General features: G+C 41.8%; 1 long non-coding RNA gene across 1 annotated transcript in view; it reads right to left on the reverse strand.

The window, feature by feature from the left end:
- The window catches only part of LOC306820678, a 33,603-nt gene extending 14,360 nt beyond the window's left edge, over positions 1-19,243 (reverse strand). The window contains exons 1-2 of the long non-coding RNA XR_013778690.1: positions 19,022-19,243; positions 9,655-9,727 (exon numbers count right to left, since the gene is read on the reverse strand). This is a non-coding gene — a long non-coding RNA (uncharacterized lncRNA). The remainder of the gene's footprint in view (positions 1-9,654; positions 9,728-19,021) is intronic.
- Between the last annotated feature and the right edge of the window lie 484 nt (positions 19,244-19,727).

The following is a 19,727-nucleotide window of genomic DNA, read 5'->3' on the forward strand; positions in this document are numbered from 1 at the left end:
AAGAAACAGTTTTAGTACTCCTGGAGGGAACATAACGATCTGTGTTTGAACTCAGCGCTGTGAAATTGGGAAGTTTCGATTTCAGGGGCCGTTTGATACAAGGTGAATGAAAGGATGGAGGGGATTTTATACTTTAGCTGAGTATAATTCCTTATCTTTCCTTTTTATTAGAGACAGGACAGTGGGCAGAGTCTTAAATCAGGGTGACAGAGAGGGGAACGACCGGCTGGAAAGGAACCACATGGTGGGGCTCTAACACGGACCGCCCGACCTCTGCACCTGGGGCGAGTGAACAACCAGCAGGCCACTGGCACCTCCTTCAAACAACCATTATCTCTCCTGTCTCTAAATGCTCTCCTCCTTCATTCAGTCCTCCTCAGCTGAACTTGGAGGCAGGGGCATGTTCAGACTTCTTTGTTTTGGGTGAGCAAACTGGGGCAGTGGCTTCGGGGTGATGTGCACTCAAACACAAACGACTTGGTGATTCTTTTTCATGCTTTTTTTAATATGCTCCATCTAAACTTTGAAATGTCATGTTCTTTAGAGACAGCATCAATCTATACTTATAATGAGCTGTGATTGGTCCGTGTACTGATTTTGCTTTGGTCAGTGTGAAGTTCTTCTTAACAGCGTTGTAAAAACAATCTCCGAGCTGAAAGTGTTTGTTGGGAATGATTAAAGGTCTGCTGTACAAACGTGTGAGACTCCGTCTGGCTGCAGCTTCTCGCCTCCTCTCAGAGTCTTCGCGGCGTTAACAGTGTTAGAACGCGTGGGCTGGAAGTTTGTGGCCGAGTGTGGCGTAACCAGCCTTGGCTGGTCTTTGATGAGGACTGGACTTTTGATTCTACGATCCATCAGACGCCACTGTAGACTCTCTGTGTCCTCAGACTGTATCTCTCTATGTGGCGTACTGTACGCATGGCCCTCTTCTTATTGTTCTGGTGATATCTTTGTATCTATCCTGCAGGATTCAAACTATGGGATATATGGCTATCTTTACCACTAACACACGTGGGAGGATCGGCTTCCTCTCTGTGCATACAGAATGACTGATGTAGTTTCCCAGAGCCTGGTATGTGTGTAATGTTAATGGTGTATACGTGTGAAAGGATGAATGCTTCTGTGTGTGTGTGTGTGTGTGTGTGTGTGTGTGTGTGTGTGTGTGTCCTCCCCGCTGGAAACCACAGGGACCAATGAGGGGTCCTCATGGAGCAATTTGAGCCTGTGAAGATGTTCTGGAGGGAAACTGAGAGCTAATTAGAGCAGCAGAGAGAGCGTGGACTCCTCCACTGAGCGGGGACACATCTAAATATCTGCTCTAGGTCTGTGATTCATTTATCATGGCTTTCTACCCAAAGTAGTGTCTGCTGGATTCCCTGATGACAGGCCTGCTAATACGGTTCAATGAGCATCAGGTCCCAGGATGCAGCATGAGGACGCCTCCTGCACAAGCCGAGGGTTTGTTTTCCTGTTTTATTATGAATTAATATTGAAAAACAAAACTTAACTCTTCAAGGTATAAAATGTTCATTTTCAGTCATGATGTTCTTATAGTTTTTAATTTGCTGGTTTCAACGCTAACACAGGCAGAAAAGTCAGATAGATATCCATTGTCATGAAGAAACACAATCATAAGGGGAAAGCATTCGTGAGGAATAGACTTCATTTTCAATTTGACAAGATCTTTGACCCTCAAGGAACAGTTTTGTTATTCTGTGTGTGTGTGTGTGTGTGTGTGTGTGTGTGTGTGTGTCTGTGCGGGTGTGTGTTTTATGCTTCTTTGAAAACTGCAGTCCATTCTTTTCGAGGTTTGGTGACATGACGTTGTGGTCGTGGTACATGTGTGTGGAAATGCTGAGCTCCTGCATCCGTCCTGTTCAGGGCGTCATTGAGTCATCGAGCGAGAAGGCCGGGAACATCAACAGCTCTGCAAACTAAAGCCAAAGCAAACACCTCCAGTCCACTGACTGAGGGAAAATGGGATCTGTTTCAGTCATCCAGGTACAAAAGCAACGACAAATAAGACCAGAGATCAACAATCATCAGACTGTACCTGCTCCTGTCACGCAACCCTGAAGAGGATCAATAACAGCTTCTGAGCTCAGCAGTCGGCTCGCTAGCGCCCCTTGTGGTGCTTCACTTTAAGCACAAGTGTATAGAGCCCAGATTTCATCAGTTGTGGTGGATTGTGGTATAACTACATCAGGGATGAGGGGACCGAGCAGAGAGAGATGGAGTGATAGACGGATGGAACTAAAGTAACGTATTGTGACAAGTCAATTTCAGCCGCTCGCTGGGGAACAATGAAGTGAAAAACCCTCCATTTGTAAGTCTGTCTTTATACACGCGCGCGCACACACACACACACACACACACACACACACACACACACACACACACACACAGTCACTTCTTCATCCCAATATCGAAATCCTTCTGTCTTTAAATCCTCCTGAAACTAAAACATATAGAAGCAGCAAAAATGATGAAGCAGTGAGAGAAGACATGGAGCAGGCAGACGTGAAACAAAGACAAATCTGACCAGAGGAGACGAATGTGATCTAAAGAGGAGAAGCACCTGTGAGCACATCAGTGTGTGTGTGTGTGTGTGTGTGTGTGTGCTTCACCCTGCAGGAGGTACATCTAAAGCAAATTTAGCTTTCAATACACGCCTCCCCCCAAACACACACACACCTCCATCCCAAACACACACACACACACACACACACACACACACACACACCACACACTCAAACTCTGTTATTTAAATCGGTCTGCCGCTCTCACTCTCACTCTCAAACCAACCAAACACATCATTATGTAGTCAAAGTCATCTAGGAGCAACCAAACCATTACACACACTAATTATTAAAGGGTTTCTATATTCAACTACACACACACACACACACATGTCCGATAACAGACGTTCAGATGACTTCAACATACAAACAGCTACCTCCATTAGCTGAAATCTATGATGGAAGGAAAAAGCATCTCGACTAAATTTCAAAAATTAATCTCACATTACTCCACATTGAAAAATAATTGGCAGGCTTTTATTTTATTTTATTTTTAAAACAAATTAGAGTGCATGATTTTTTTTCTGAATTCAAAGAGAAGAGTGAGATTTCAAAATTTAAGTGAAGTAAACTTTAAAAACCTTCCCGATGATCACAGCACTGCTCAATCGACACTGATTTACACAGAAGCTTGAGAGGTTTGGACTTTCAGTCACTTTCAAATGATATTCCAGCTTCTCATATAGTGTGCAATGTACATTTTATGTAGATCCAGTTGGTACCTCATCATTAGTGTAAACTACACTTCACCTCGAGTCTGTAAAGGACAAACTGTATTGTACAGTATCCATACATCAGTGTGTACGTGTGTGTGTGTGTGTGTGTGTGTGTGTGTGTGTGTGTGTGTGCATCAAAGCACTGAACTACGACTGTAAAGAACATGCTGCAGTATGGACATAACATGAAGAAAGCACAGGTCACTCCTTTGTACCCTGTTATTATTGATGATTGTTCCATTTATAGAGACAGTAATTATGTGCACTGCTTCAGCTGGGAAAGAGAGAGCAGAAAAATACTTGGCTGAAATGTTCTCCCTCCCTCCTGCTAAACAAAGACAGTTCGAAGCTCTTGGTCCTGACGGGCAGGATTTGATCCTCAAGAGTAAGTAATGTAAATCAAAAGAAAAAGAGACCGAGACACCATCTACATTTACTTCACTACTGTATTAAACAGCCAGCATCAATTACACAACCAATCTGTGCAATTAGACTCCTAATTAGCAATTAAGTTTTACAATTACATCAACAATATGCTAATGAGACCTCGCTAATAACTGGCTGTTTCTCATCAGCAGAGGGCTTTGATTGCTGTAGTCTTAGAGGGTCTTTGTAGACTTCTGTTCTCAGTAATGAACATGTAAGTAGTGCTTGAAGGAATGAGCAGTATAGAAGCTATAGAGCATCAAACAACAGAGCCACCAAGGACACCATACAACAAAGGCACAATAACTCTTACACAAATATCTCAAATTGATATACACAATGTACATTTCACACAATGACTGACCTTTGAATTTGAACTTGATGAATATAACAGCCCCTCAGTCAGCAAGCAGTCTGCAAGCAGTGAACCCAAGGAACTCAAATTATCTTCCAAAGATGAGAAAATTGGTGGCAGAAAACATCAATGAACATCAATTATAGGTTAATGATAAGGATATTCTTGCTCTCATACTCTGTATATGTTTAGTGCTTTTCTACTTTGTGTGTATATTGCTTTGTTACTAACATTGTGTGTTTCATGTTCTGCTGCTGTAATGCCACTATTTCCCAGCTTGGGATCAATAAAGTACATCTATCTATCTATCTATCTATCTATCTATCTATCTATCTATCTATCTATCTATCTATCTATCTATCTATCTATCTATCTATCTATCTATCCATCCATCCATCCATCCATCCATCCATCCATCCATCCATCCATCCATCCATCCATCCATCCATCCATCCATCCATCCATCCATCCATCCATCCATCCATCCATCCATCCATCCATTTAAACTGATATTGTTCCCAAAGGTAAGGAAAATGTTGAATGGTAACACAACGTCAGGGAACGGTTCATTTAAAGCAGTGATTCCCAGAGACTGGGTTGCACTATTACTCAGTCTTTTAAGATTTATATTTACAGTACATATTTGATCCACATGAGGTGCCATAACTCTACCGCACTCCCGGTTTCCGCCCTGACAGTTGAGTCATCGTGAGCTTGAAGTTAGCAACAAGAAATAGATGCTTGGCTAATTAAAAAGAAAGAACCAGCGAGAAACAGACTGCAGCTAATGCTCGCCAACCTGATCGCCAACTTACCGCCTGCTAACGAATTGGGCTGCGATTGTCCTTTTTAATTGTCAGAAAAAAAGTTTGGTAGACACTGATTTAAAGGACACAGCTGCAGCTTGGCTTGCAGACCCTTTAGCGGACAGTTTGCCCTACAGGTGTGTGTGTGTGAAAGAAAGGTCTGGGGAAACTCAGACATGGATTTGATAAATTCTTCAGCCAGAGCTAGCAGGAAGATTGTAACTGTCATAGGCATTTCAAGTGTCCAGCATACCAGTGCAGGTGTCAGCTCGCCATCAGTCACCACCACTGTCAACTCTCCACCCGCCATTGTTGTCGTCACACATTTCTTCCAAAAGACCCTTTTATGACGTAATCGTCGAAAGTCAAAATTCTAAATACCAAACATGTTTGATAAATATGGAGTAGTCTATGGTCCCAGATTGGATCTTGGATCTCACACTAAAATAATCTGGGAAGTTAATCAGTTCCAAGCCTCTAGTTGGGAACAGCTCTGGAGTTTTTGAGACGAGGAATCCGACCTCAGATTGGAGCCAGGCTCAACCAAGCAACCGAGGTCATAAAACAGCATAAAGCTGATCATTCTGACACACATAACACTCTCAGATACAGAGCTCCAGCAGCACTTAGCTTCTCGTATTGTTTACAGGGCTCTTGAATCAGACCGCTCTTCTGTGCACAGGTGGTCATATTACTGCGTGCACTTCCTCCTTTTTCATCAGCTACTTAAGCGCAGACTTCAGGGAATAACTAATATGCAAAAAGACACCAAGCATATGAGTTCATCTCCTGTGTGGATGTAACTTTTTACATTTTATCTGGCCACCATATGTTTGTGTTGACCTGATTCACTTTCATGCTTAGGTTTCATCACCTGGTCTGGAGTTCTGAACCAGAGAATCACTCGCACACATTCATACACACACAGACAGGGTGTGGGGGGCTGCATACGTCCAGGAACCTTTAACAGCTATTTTTCTCTCTTTGTGTTTCTGTCTCACACAGACAGATAGCAACTGGTTCAAAGCAGTGAAGGAGATGGTAGAACAGGAACATTAAAGGGAAGGACGATTGGATTTATTATTAGATTAGATCAACATTAGATTACAGGCTGGATTTATGACCAATTATGAAGCCTCAACTTTAACATTTTTATCACCTCCATCTTGGAGGTAGCAGGGGCTAAGATATTACAAAATGAAAGGAGGAGGAGCAGGAGGAGGAAGAGTAGTTGGCAGAATGAGAAGTTGAAATGTGAGCTGGGAGAACCAGCTCAAACTAAATAAAGCTAGCTGAAGCTATGCTAGCAAGCTCAAGTTAAGCTTGATTGTCATATCCAAAATGGCATCCTCTCTCCAAGAAGAATTGTTGGGATTTTTAGATACCATAAGAAGGCATCCACCACTTGCAAAGAATTAGGAGAAGGTTCTATCATTATAATATAATATATAATAATACATCTATCATATATCCAATCCAATCCAACTTTATTTAATTAAGCACTTTAAAACAACCACAGCTGACCAAAGTGCTGTACAATATATAGTTCAGTTATTGTTTAGTTGATTTTGGATGGAGACGGGTCATCTTGGCGCTACAGCTCACCATCACCTATCTGACGTCAACAAAAATCCTGCCAAATATATTACCATATGCCTTTTGTCCACCAGCCTCTAGTGGACAATCGAGGAAATGCAGGTGTTTTCTTTTTTGTACTTCCATGTTGGCTTCATTTCATTTTCGGACGGTTGCAGCTCACGTTTGCATTTTAGTTTTGAGAGCATTCCTATCACAAGACTTGAATAAAGCAACTTGAGGTAACGTGAAAAACAGAAAGAGAAAGAAAGGAGGCTTTGATTAACAGCTTACAAAAGGACATCTTCATTTTTCCTCCTATATTTCCCGGACACAGCGGACACTTTATTGCTCTTCATGGTCTCATAGGAACCGCCTCCCTCCACTTAAAGCTGCTTGATCGTCTTTAGGTTCCCTGTGGGACAACCTCAGGGCCATAAGGCAGGAGGGGAACAGAAACAAAGTAAATTATAAGGTTATGGTGTACCTTTAGAAATGTGATCTCAATCTGAAATACACACCAAGGGAAGAGCTTCAGGTTAAGGAAACCATTTAAAAGTTGGCCGTGTGTTTTATGGTTCATGCTGTTTGGTCATAAAAAACACAGAAAAAAAAGATATACTCACCCTGAAAAGTCTCTATTTTTTATTGCGCTCATCTTTCACAAGTGACCACATGTTGGAATTGGAAGATTTCTGGTCAGCTTGGAGTTGATTTGGTGACTTTTACACTGTTCTGAAGGCTTGTGCATGAATGACGTTAACAGAAATGTTGCACGTCTATCATATTGAAAAAAAGCTCTCGACTGTAAATTGCACATTGTTGAAACGTAAAACATAATCTGTGTCAGACAGGATGCTGGACTTCAGACTATTAGCTATATAACCGTTCCCGACTTAAACCTCATCCCACACTCTGTCTGCTCTCACCAAAGGTTCAGCAGCTTTTAGGATCCTCCGCTCATTTAGTGCCGCATCATCGTAGGCTGTAATTTGTGTCTCTGTACTCAGGTAAACAAAGTACAGGCCACTGATGTACAAATTACTCCCACATACGTTCCTCTTTCATCTATTCCTCCCAATGGAACATTCATTACAGAAGTCCGAGCCGGTAAAAACATGGCTGCAGAGCGGAGAAAGCTCGACAACAAGTGTTTCAGAAAATCTCAATTGCAGTCATTGACCAGATTTTATGTACATCAGCTGATTAGGTTGAGCTGTGGTTTCATGCAGAGGCATGAATGAGATACATTAGCTCAGGAAGCCTGTCCCACACTGCCTACACACGCATCAGAATTCATAGCTTCATGTCAGCGTTCACAGGAGCACAGTTTCATGAGAGGTGTGTTCTCGTGCTGAAGCCAATTTCCACGTAGTCCACGCGCTGCATTCCGTCAGTGTCAAGATTTTATGCTATCAAATGGTGCACGCCCTGCACCACTGGATCCATTTCAGAAGAGTGAGTGCAGCCATGAGCAGCTGTACACACATCACTGGAGAACTACAAGATCACTGGAGAACTACAAAACCACAGGAGGACTACAAGATCACAGAGAACTACAAGATCAAAAGAGAACTACAAGATCACAGAGAACTACAAGATCACAGAGAACTACAAGATCACAGGAGAACTACAAGACCACCGGAGAACTACAAGATCATGCGAGAATAAAGAGAAAAACTAGCACGTACGCCTCTTTTCTTCAGCTGCAGAACGTTGAACAGGAAGCCACAAAAAGATAGCTTCCTCTGCTAGTTAGGAAAAAGTCTCTCAATACATGTCTCATGGATTTGAATCGTCCCCTTGTTTTTATTTAATTATATGGCGAGATATGGTACATCCCTCCTGTGAGGCATAAAGAGTAGTACAACTTCTAAACTCACACAATTGGGTTACTTAGAGCCAACATATTTCCTTTGTATGTCAGATTGTGTCTTACTCTAACACTGTGTGCTCATGCATGTATACATTTTTGTGTGTGTGTGTGTGTGTGTGTGTGTGTGTGTGTGTGTGTGTGTGTGTGTGTGTGTGTGTGTGTGTTTGTTGTCTAGATGAAAATGCCAACCTGCCCTCCTGGGACTGAAGTGGGAGAGAAGAGAAGATCGAACAAACACAAAAACTGTGGATGTGGACATTATTCCAACGTCCCCGTGTGTGTGTTTAAATCGCTGTGGGACTTTTTAGTGTTTTGGTGAGACAACATCATATATCACAGTGGTTTTTATAACCGGAGGAGCTGTCGGAAAAAACAGAAACAGAAGGGGGGGGGAAGGGGACCGAAGAAGAAGAGGAGGCCACTTGATATTTTTTAGTTCAACAGATGAAGAAAAATTCTCCAGTATTTACAGTGACTGTCGTTGGGAGAAACATTCACATAAGAGCCTTTTGTTTTGCCACTGCTGCATTTATTACTCACTGATCTGTTCTGATGACATCGTTCACTGACATTGAGATTATGTTTATCACGGATGTAGGTCATCACTACTGTTTCCCGTATAGATGGAAACGTGAGCAGTGGCAGCAGGACACATCCAGTGAACGAATAAAACTATTTTTACCAAATCGTTTGAAAAACAAAAAAGTTATAATAATTAATATCTTTGGTTAATATGATGAAATTCAATTTCCTCTCACATGTGCGTCAGTATTGGCTACTGACTCTCAACTGTGAAAATTTGCGACTAAAACCAACAAGGACCCAAAAAACCGAAACAAACAAAAACTCAATTTTATCACATTTTTCAGACGTTCTCGTCCTCTGCTCCTTCGTGTGTGCAGGACGCCGGTTATAAGCTGAGGCTTTGAGCCGACTGACAGAGTAAAGCATGAATGAAATGAAAATTGAATAATGTGCTCTGACCCTGTGTGTGTGTGTGTGTGTGTGTGTGTGTGTGTGTGTGTGTGTGTGTGTTGGGTGTTTATGGCTTAATACGCATCTTCCTGGGAGTTCCACCAACTCTCTATGTAACAAACGAGAGTCAACACGGTCCAAAGAGCTCAGCCAGTTGTCCTCTGGACCGAGTGGGCTGTGCGATCACACACACAGACACACACACACACACACACACACACACACACACACACACACTGGCCTATTTGGCAGCTGAAGCTCACATCCAGCCCTTGCAGCAGAAATAGCACATGTACGTGTGAGCGTGGGTGTGAGTCCATGTGTGTGTGCACTCATGCATCGTTACCTGTGTTGGCAGGTGTGATGCAGAGGGGAGTCTTACGTCAAAGCATCAGAGCTGTTCAGGACCGAACACAGCGCTGAAAAGAGAAGAAAAACAACCATTTAGCAGAGAGTACTTTGCTTTTTACTTTGTGCAATTATTAGAGTTTAAACATGGTGGAATTATTTGCATATGCCTGATAAAATAAGTGCCCACACTGGAGCTGTTATGTTTGGCCTGCATCTAGGCCAAATCATTTGAGCAACAATGTTCCCCTCCTCCTCACACTGCTGCACGAAGATTTATTCTACTTATTGTGTCTGAAAACTGCTGAACAAATGTAATAAAAAAAGAAGGATGTTGGATTTTGCACTTAGACAAACAAAGCCATGTTTCTATCCAAGCTTTTTTTTATTCCTCAGATGGAGCCCAGCTGCACAGAAGCTATACAATTCTGCAGAACTTTTAAAATGTCAAAAAGAACTGTGATGAAATGTGAAAAGAACGTGTGAAGTATCACAGCTGTGTGCAGAAGAATATGAAACTGGGTTGAAATAGGCTGAAATGAAGCACCAGAAAAGTGTTTGGTTTTAAGGGGGGAGCTTTAAAAAAATATCAGCTTCACTATGATACCAGAAAAGAAAGAAAATAAATCGCTATCGATTGCTGTTTGGATACCATGGCAACAAAAATACAAGTCTAAGGCTCTGCGTAATGGATCATTTCTGGTTTTCAATCTCATACAATTACCTGTCTAAAGACATTTTCAAAGCTGCACTCCTGAAAATGTTGGGAGAATTTCCGAAGGACGGCTCCCAAATCCTCCTGATCTGGTTGTTCACATTTGCACCTTAAATGAGGTGATTTTGAAAAGTAAAGAAAACGATTTTGATAGATCTTTTTCTCCATCACCAGTGTCAGTAAGGGGACTGTTGTTTAGCAAATCTCTGTCATCGTCTTGGTTTAGAAAACAGGACGATATGAACACACATGAGCAGAACTAAAATGAAACACTGGAACCTTGTGCTCAGGCAGACGGTTGTGTAGTGCAGGGTATACCCAGCTAAACAAAGGGTGTATATGCCCTTTGTCTTAATGCCTGAGGTGGAATAGGAGTATTGTGTTCTCTGTTTGTCGGTACATTTCTCATGTTGGCTGAAATGCCTTTGACTGAGGAAGTTGAGAAAATGAGGGTGATGATGTACTCATGTTGTGATTGTGGCAGGTCTGAGAGTGGCTGCTGCTTTGATGAGGCCTAAACAGAAGACACAACAGTCTGTGACGGACTAAAAACAACAATAAAAGATGTTTCAGTCCGGTGACTTTACCAAGTCACTGGACCGAAGCTAAAGGTTAATCAGATGTGGTGTAGCCGTGCAAGATACTGGCTGCACAATGTTTTGGTGTGTGACTGCCCGTTTTCTGTCAGACTGGAGGAGAAACATTCACTTTGACACTGATTCAAAGAAAAACAGGTTGTTCCTGAGCTCCTGATGGCTTCCTGCGTCCAAAAAGGCTTTTGGTCAAAACGAGTCTCTCCTACTGAGTGGAGCCGTTTGAAACATTAAAGCACATGTGGTCTCTTTTGTGTGTGAGTCCTTTTCTATCGCATGAGGATTCACGGCAGCACAGATGATTGGAAGAGGAAAAGACATGAGATGAAACTCAGCCTTTATTATTCTGCATCTACATCATTAAAGAACTTGTTCCGACAGAAAATACACAACACAAGGGAAAGGTCAAGGGAGGATTTGACAATACGCAGGATATCACTGGTTGTTGTTCTCTCAGGTCACTGTAGCAGATGAATGACAGCACCAACCTACTCACAGCTGTGTTGTAAGGCCAGGCTGAATGCAGATCTCCTGAGAGCAGACTGGGGTTGATACAGGCCAGAGTCTGACTTGAGCTCATCTTTGACCTGTGCACACGGCACTTTTATGTGCACGCGGGGGAAGAAGCAAACTCTGTGCCTGATCTACAAATCTGTAAACCCGTTTACAGAGACAAAAACATTTGGATTCTATTTGCACATGCACAATTTTGCACATGTTCATCTACTCCAGCAAAGTATGTTTAAATTCAAATCAACATAACTTACAAACATAACTTCTCACATTTGTGACTAGTTGGAATGTTTAAGTTAAATCCTGGTGTTTATATTATTCTTAGTTTTTATATTTTGTAATTTTGTATTTCTAGAGGTTTTCTACTTTGTATGAACGAACAAACATGTGTGTTTGATGTCCTGCTGCTGTAATGCCAACATTTCCCAATTTAGGATTAATAAAGTACGTCTGTCTGTCTGTCTGTCTGTCTGTCTGTCTGTCTGTCTGTCTGTCTGTCTGTCTGTCGACTGTACATGTTTTCATTGTTTCAGCTCGGGGACCACAGTTCACATCTCAGGCCTGGAAAGCCTTTTTTTAGGCACTGGGTGATTTAGGTTCTGTTAGTGCCCTCCCACTTGTGTGTGTTGTCTGTCTGCTCCTCCTGTGTCTCCTCCCCGGTCGGTAAGCAGCGGCAGGTGTGGCTATCAGGTGCTCCTAATCAGCTTATCAACTCCAGTATATAAACCAGGTCTCCACACTCAGTCCCCGCCGGATTATTGACTCCACAAGTGGTACCGAAACTAGTATCTTGAGTCTCCTATTGACTCTAGTGGTTATTCCATGCTTGACTATATCTGTACTAACCTTCCTCGTCAGCACTCAACAATATGCACCTGCTTTTTTTGTTTGTTTAATCTTTCACTAAAAGAACCTCGTATCACCGCACCTTGTCTATCTAATTCACATGAAAGGGTTAAATGCTCCCTTAACTCGGCTGCAGAGCAAACAGCGCTGTGCGTTGGTGGTCTTTGCACTGTTGTGAATCAGCCAGTATACTGTCCATACATTTGGGGTAAAACTGGCCTACTCTCTTTATAAAAGAGCCTCAATGCAAAGAACATCTAAATGACTAAGAACGGTACTAAAAGGCACACACAGTGAGTGTTTCACATTGGTGGTAACTGCACTGCAGTATTTCCACCAATCAGAACTCCTCTCTTCATGTCTTGAAAATAAATGATTCCCAAATAAATCTATACACTTTGCAGAGAAATAAATCCTCATCCTCATCGAGATCTATCAGGATGAGAACGAGCAGCAGAGAAGAGCAGAAGCCGACAGCTCAGCCCCACGAAACCATAACAAACTGCAAGACTGAACTATTGTATGGGCTTGTTTACATCACACACACAAAGCATTAATATTCTTCATGAAGAACATCTTGAAAAAGGTGCTAACATCAGGCCAATTGTTGCACAATGTTGCCTGTTTACACATTTCTACTCTTTCAATAGATACCTAATTGTCAAATGAAGCCCACTGAAAGTCACCATTTTAACTTCCCCCTGCAACTTACACAACCTCCTCAAGGTGGCAAATCCAGTCAGAGAATCAGGACCTGATATGATCAGATTCTGATCAAAGTTGTGAATCTTTGCTTTATGTTTTTAGTCTAAAATAGACACCAAAAGAAAAATGTGAGAGAAAACGGTCCATCCACTTTTGTTTCATCTAATAATCCTGTGACTTTATAGAAGAGCACAATGAAGAGACTACATGAAGTTTGATGGTGAAATAACTGAGGCGGAGAGCTTAAGGATAAAAATGACCAGTTGTCAAGAAGGTTTTGACTTTTGGGTTTTAAACAAATGTATCAGCTGAAGCTCTAATTAGTGTGTCAGAGTATCCACCTTTAAGCAGACACTAATGAGGTGTATTATAATGTACAGGAGAAACAGGCATAGCAATAAGACAATTAGAGTCATAATGTGCTCCAAGCACGATATGTGTTATAATGACTGTAAGCTGCTAACGTGCATCAGCCTCTCGTCTTCCTTCATGTCTGATCATTTAGTGAGAGCTTTTAAAGCCTTATCAGAAGTAACCACAACAAAACCCCAAAACACTGCCACGAAAAATATTTGGTAAAAAAAGTTGAAATTGGCGCCACATTCAAAGCATAACACCAAGATTAACAACCGACGAAGCACACGACAGCAGCTACAGCGAAACAAAACACACTTTGAATGGTGACAGCTTCCCTTCTCATCCATCTCCCCGTGCAGATTACGTCTCCATATCTCTGTCCACTGTACACTGTACACGAGTGCTGAAGTCATGACAAGGACACCGAATGAACAAGTCACTGCCAGACCCCGAGTGCACCCGCTGGTCAGGAAACATCGTGGGTGGGTTTGATTGGGGTCACTTCGCATGCTTGACAGGAAGTGCATTAAGTAGGTGATTAATTAAGGTAGATGCCACCTTTGTGAAAAAGCTTACAGAGATGCTGCTTTTCTGAACCACAACCCATTCTTCTTCACTAATTAAATACACGAGTGAGCACCTTTTCTACTGTTGTCTTCCTGCACGCTCGGTGTCCTTCTGCATCTAGCTGGAGCTCTGCCCTCCTGTGGCTGCACACACTCTACCAGCCGCTTCTCTGCAGCAGCATCTGATCACAGCACTATCTGTGTTTCATCTTTTTTTCATTACATGTTTTTGAATAAGATTGCTTTCAGTGTAGCACAGTGTCACTTTCAGGTAAATTCCTAAAGATGAAGATAAAACATTTTAACAATATCATTATTTGTTTTGCAACCATTGCATCGACAAAAAAAAGTCCCCGTCACCAAACATTGGGTAATTACCTTGTTTGACATTACTAAAAAATGCAAGCGATCTCCTGCACACTATCTCAATTACACAAATAAATTGGTCGTATTTACAGTTTCTGTCACTGCAGCTTTACGTTCAAAATATGACGATTTCAAGTTGCTTCCAAGCTTAGTTTCTTTTGGATCAGTAAAATAATGGAGATAATGCGTGGGTTTAGTTGTTTAGATATTTGTTGGTCCTTTTTGCCCTTATCGGACGGCTGAAAAAAGACAGGAAATGTTGGGAAGGGAGAGATTGGGATGACATGCAGCAAAGAGCTGGGGTGGGATTTGAACCCATGGCCGCTGCGCTGAAGGTTTGGCTTTCCTCCAAACATATGATGCACGTCATACCCGCGAGGTTATCGGCGCCCCGATCATATATGTTTTAAAACAAGTTGCATCCAAAGGGACCTTAATTTGTACAAACAAAACATGAGGAGGCTGTGGTCCAGTGAGCGGGAGGCCCGGGGTTGAGTCCGACCTGCGGCTCCTTTCTGAGCGTGTCTTTGAACGCGTTGTCAATCAACCTGGTTTCTCATTCTATCCACTGTCCTGTCTCTAAATTCAGGCATGAAAATCCCCAAAATAGATCTTTAAAAAAAACAACAACCCTGCTGTAAGGAACGAGGGAGGAGTCGAGGAGTAAGACGGCAGTGTTACATCACAAACTCCCACAGCAGCTTCGTTCCTGCTGCATCACTTAGGGGGAAAAACAACAGCAACCGTTTATAGCTTTTAAAAACAAATCACAAGCAACAAATCTATTTCAATAGTCTTTAAAGGTTTGTTTTTTTTTTCAATAAAATTAACTGGCAAAAAAGAAGACGATCAAAAATGACTATTGCGTAAAAATCTGTGATATTAAAATTATAAAAGTACTGTATTATTAAAATAAAAACAGAAAATGTCATCACAAACCAATAATAAAAATAATATTTAGTTTTGTATCAGTGTCACAATGACGTTTTATAACTTTTTTTAAAGTAAAGGAAGAATCAGTAAAAACATGTTTCATGCCTAACATAAGCTCCCTATCGATGAGTGTACTTGTTGATTGAATTTAAACTCAAACAAAGGATTCTTATTGGTTGATGTAAAAATCAAAGTGTATCCAATTAAAGCTTCAAAATCTGGTTTAAATGGACGTAGAACATAAAGAATACACTGCCATAAAATGTAGGAGAGTAAAAACATTTTGTCTGTCACAAAGTTCTCATTTTATTTCATTAAGAATTTAATTTGGCATGCTTCATGTTGATTTGCTGTAAACTCAAAGTGAGAATTATTTAATCATCTTTAAATGTGCTCTTCAGTCAAGGACGGAGACGACAGCAGCGTGTCTGATGTTCAGATTAAAGAGGCGGAGACGCAGCGGAGGAAGAGACCCACAGAGGATGAAAGCAGGACGTGGCTGAAAGAGTCAAAGGTAGGAAGTGTTGAAGAAGCACTGAAGTGTTCCCTGCTGCACACGTTTACACACAAACATGTTTGTTCACGACCATTCTTCACTTCCTGTGTACTCTGATCCTCGCCGAGTCACCGAGCGGAGAGTTCACACAGAACCGACACACCCGAGAGTTTCAGCCTGACTGAGCAGCAGCGAGCACGCTCTAATGTCATCAACCAACACACCAGCAGCCCCGGTGTGTGTGTGTGTGTGTGTGTGTGTGTGTGTGTGTAGAGAAATGTTAATGTAACAGGCAGTCAGCTACAAGCCCACTCGTTCAGTGCAGGGTGGCATTGACCTTCGAAAACCCTTGTAAACACATACACACACACACACACACACACACACACACACACACACACACACACACACACACACACACACACATACACACACAAACAAACACACACACATCTTGCTTGTGTGCTTCTTTGCTGGATGGATGATTACATTAAAGCTCTGACATTGTTGAGTGTGTTCACATATTACATGCTAATCCACGAGCATACAAAAAAACAACATAAAAACATCAATCAAAAGTTCTTAAAACTCAAAAGTATTTATGTTTTTATTGACTTAAATCAGCTGAAAAAAGAAAACCTGATCCGACTCCAGCAGCGTGATGTGAAGCGTGCTGCTGCTGGGAGGAACACTTGAAAGTGACTGATGACTAAATATTAAAGAAGAAACATTTACCCGATGGTGTTACATGAGAAGGCTTGCAAAGCTGGTCCGAGGGTGTCATCGAAAAAAAAGAAAAAAAAAACCTCAAAATCAAAAATACTTTTTTTTTTTTTTACAACACACAGCCCCCGTCTCTAACTGCTTTCACAAACAACACAAACAATCTGTTCTTAAAAGACAAAATGAAGACAATCCTGAGCGAGGGTCCATAGAGACAATAGAAAAGGTAAATAAGACTGAATGCAGTTTAAAGTGCCGGATAGATTCAAACGCTGTAGTTCACATGCCAGGCCAGGAGTTGGCGCTGTGACTTTGGAACAACACACGCACATATTTCTCCTTCTGCAGAACGACAAGGGGCTGAACTACAAAAATTGCGACTTCAAAGGAAGTACAAAGAGAGTCAGGAAGTTCCACTGGGAGTCACGCCACTCAACATTTTCACACAAAGAACTCGGGAATCCGCCATTGTTGTTGCAGTCCAGCGACCCTGACACGGCTCCAGACTGAAAGCATTACAGTGTGCGCATGTGTGAAAAGTCTCAAGGTTACCGTCTCTGTTCTCGCTCATGTACTTCTCTGCAGTACTCAGGAAGTGAGCCAGCAGCTCTCCAGCAACCAGACCAACTTTCCGTACTTTGGTCCAGACCAGTACTTGAGTCAGACTTACTGCTGCCCATCGTGTGCTACACGTCTGTACCAAATCGCTAATATCGTGTGCTTTAATTTGGCATACGAGCCACATCATTACTCAAATATTCTCTCCAATACGAATCAAGTATTTCTGATTCTGATTATTGAACGACGATGAAGAGATAAAGGCGTGTGGATCCTGGTAACACAAAGAGACGAGCTGTGAAAGGAGTAAAAAACTGCAGATGAATCTTAGCTGCTGTCAGATGAAAGAGACATTTCTGAACAGAGTGTGTTTTAATTGAAGGTGTGTATCATCCACCTCTGGGCACGATGACCTAAACCTGTGCATACGGAGCATTTGACTGGAGTTATTGGAGCGATATAAAATCTGTGGGTATGAAGGGAAGCTTCCCCCAGAGGAGAGCTGTGAAGTGAAGTCAGAGAGGGAACATTAAAAGGGACGAACACGAGGGGGTGTAGATCACAGGGAGAGGAGGTGAGCTCACCCTTACGTCACAGTCGATCATGACGCGTTCAAAAAAAAAATTTGAAAAAGATATTTTGAGTCACCCCTCAACTGCAGCAGCTTGTGCACAGCTCGTGTTTTCAAATCACTTCATGTGCAATTATTTCAGAGCTTCGTGTTTCTCTGTCCATGTTCAAAAGAGAAGAGCGTTAGTGGGCATGTTTTTTTCTTTTTTTTTTATCACAGCAGGAGCGTCCGCAGTGAATGGGCCGGCTCTCACACGCTGGAGGCTGCTGTTTACAGCGACCATCAGAACTAATCCATTCATGCACAGAGTTTTAGCCAAGGTCACACTGGACATGTTCCTACAGGATCTGGGGATTGAATCCTCCACCAAGCTGTTGACAGACCACTGAGCCACAGTCCCCCCCCCCCCCCCCCCCGAAAACAGCTTGAATAATCTCAGCAGCATACAAACAAAGATCTGCAAGAAAACATGAAATAAAAATGAAATCACATGCAGAGAAAAGAACTGCAGAAATCTGTCAAAGTCAAAACGTGATAAAGAAAATACGTTAGGGTTAGGGTTAGCGCAGAGCCTCAAATTTTACAAGAAAGAAGCTTAAATACTCTCTGAGTCAAAAAAAAATCCTCCTGAATAAATTTACATTTCAAGACTGAATGAGCTTTTTCTGGAAGTCTAAAATTAAAATGAATGGATGAAATGTCTGAGAACAAAGGTGAAGATGTGGAAGAAAAGAGTGCAAGTATTCTTGGAGTTTTACCCCACTAAGTGTTCACAGATGTTTTTATAAAATCTCCCAAAGGTTTTTGGAAAAAAGGTGTGTGTGTGTGTGTGATGAGCTGATTGTAAAAAAATATTTTCTATAAACTTTAATATTTAGCACGAATGACTTTGAATCTCTTTTTAACAGCATCTCAAATTCACAAGAAAGAGTTTGATTCATCTCTGATCATACAAACAAGTTTGTATAAGCGTCTAAATAAACTCACATATGCGAATAAACACTGACATTAAAACAAACACCAGGAAGTCCAAAAAGAAAAAAATTACCTAAGTAAAAGGCTGAAAATGTTCAGAGATAAAAACTGAAACTCCAAATGAATGAGGAGAAACTTTCATATGTTCCTGAGATGTTCCAACATTTATAACTACTGGAATATTTAGCATGAAAGACTCAAAGCAGCTTGAAGATCGTCTGAGATTTAAGTCTAGTCATAGATTAAAGAGGGAAACCAATTTCTGTCATTATAATAAAGAATAAAAAGATCTTTGTGTGTACTCGTACAGTGATGTTGTCAACATGTCGAGCGTGTGAGCACAGTGATTAACCCTTTCAGCTCTGTCACTGCTGCGTTCACTTATCACGACGTCGTTTCTTTAAATATATCCAACAGCTAGCTTCTCTTCAAGGCCACCATTCTCTACCTGAGGTGTTTGCAGAGCGACGGCGGCGAGCGTCTTGCTGTTCGGCTTGACTTCAGATGAACTCAAATAGGATGAAGTGAAGAGCGCTCTCCTGCGGCCGCTTCACGTCTGCCCCGCTGTCGCTCACATTTCACAGGGTTAAAAAGCCCCGCCATCATCCTCTTCATCCTCATCGAGCGTCTCTACCCGACTCACTCAACACTATTAGTCCTGTTGTGGCTTCACTGTTTCTATGGCAACAACAAGCCATTTTTGAAAAAATTACAATACATGTTTTTGCAGAGTGATGTTGGTAAACTTGTGTTTGCCTTTAAATTCTACACAGAGTTTCTGCACACTTTGGAATGTTTAAGATCCAAACAAACACGATGGAGCCCGTCATGAGCTCTTCAGAGTTCACGTGGGACACAACCGAGTTGATTCTCCTGCTCCAAAGTTTGAAAAAAAAAAAAAAAAAAAAGTCTTTGCATTTCCTGCAAGCTGCATCCTAATGATTTTCTGTTCACCTCTGCTCGTCATGTCCTGTGTTCTTTGAGTCAAATGTCCTTTGTGAATGTATACGCTCACCCGCCGAGATCGTAGAAATCATCACCGCGTGGACTTGATCAACTATTCAGACGTGGCTCGAAGTCATCTCAAATGAAAAACCTCTCACAGATCAAAGTCGAACATTTTGTGACCTGAAGATTAAATCATGAAATGTTAG

This window comes from Symphodus melops (assembly GCF_947650265.1).
Source record: "Symphodus melops genome assembly, chromosome: 2".
NCBI classification, from domain to species: Eukaryota; Metazoa; Chordata; class Actinopteri; order Labriformes; family Labridae; genus Symphodus; species Symphodus melops.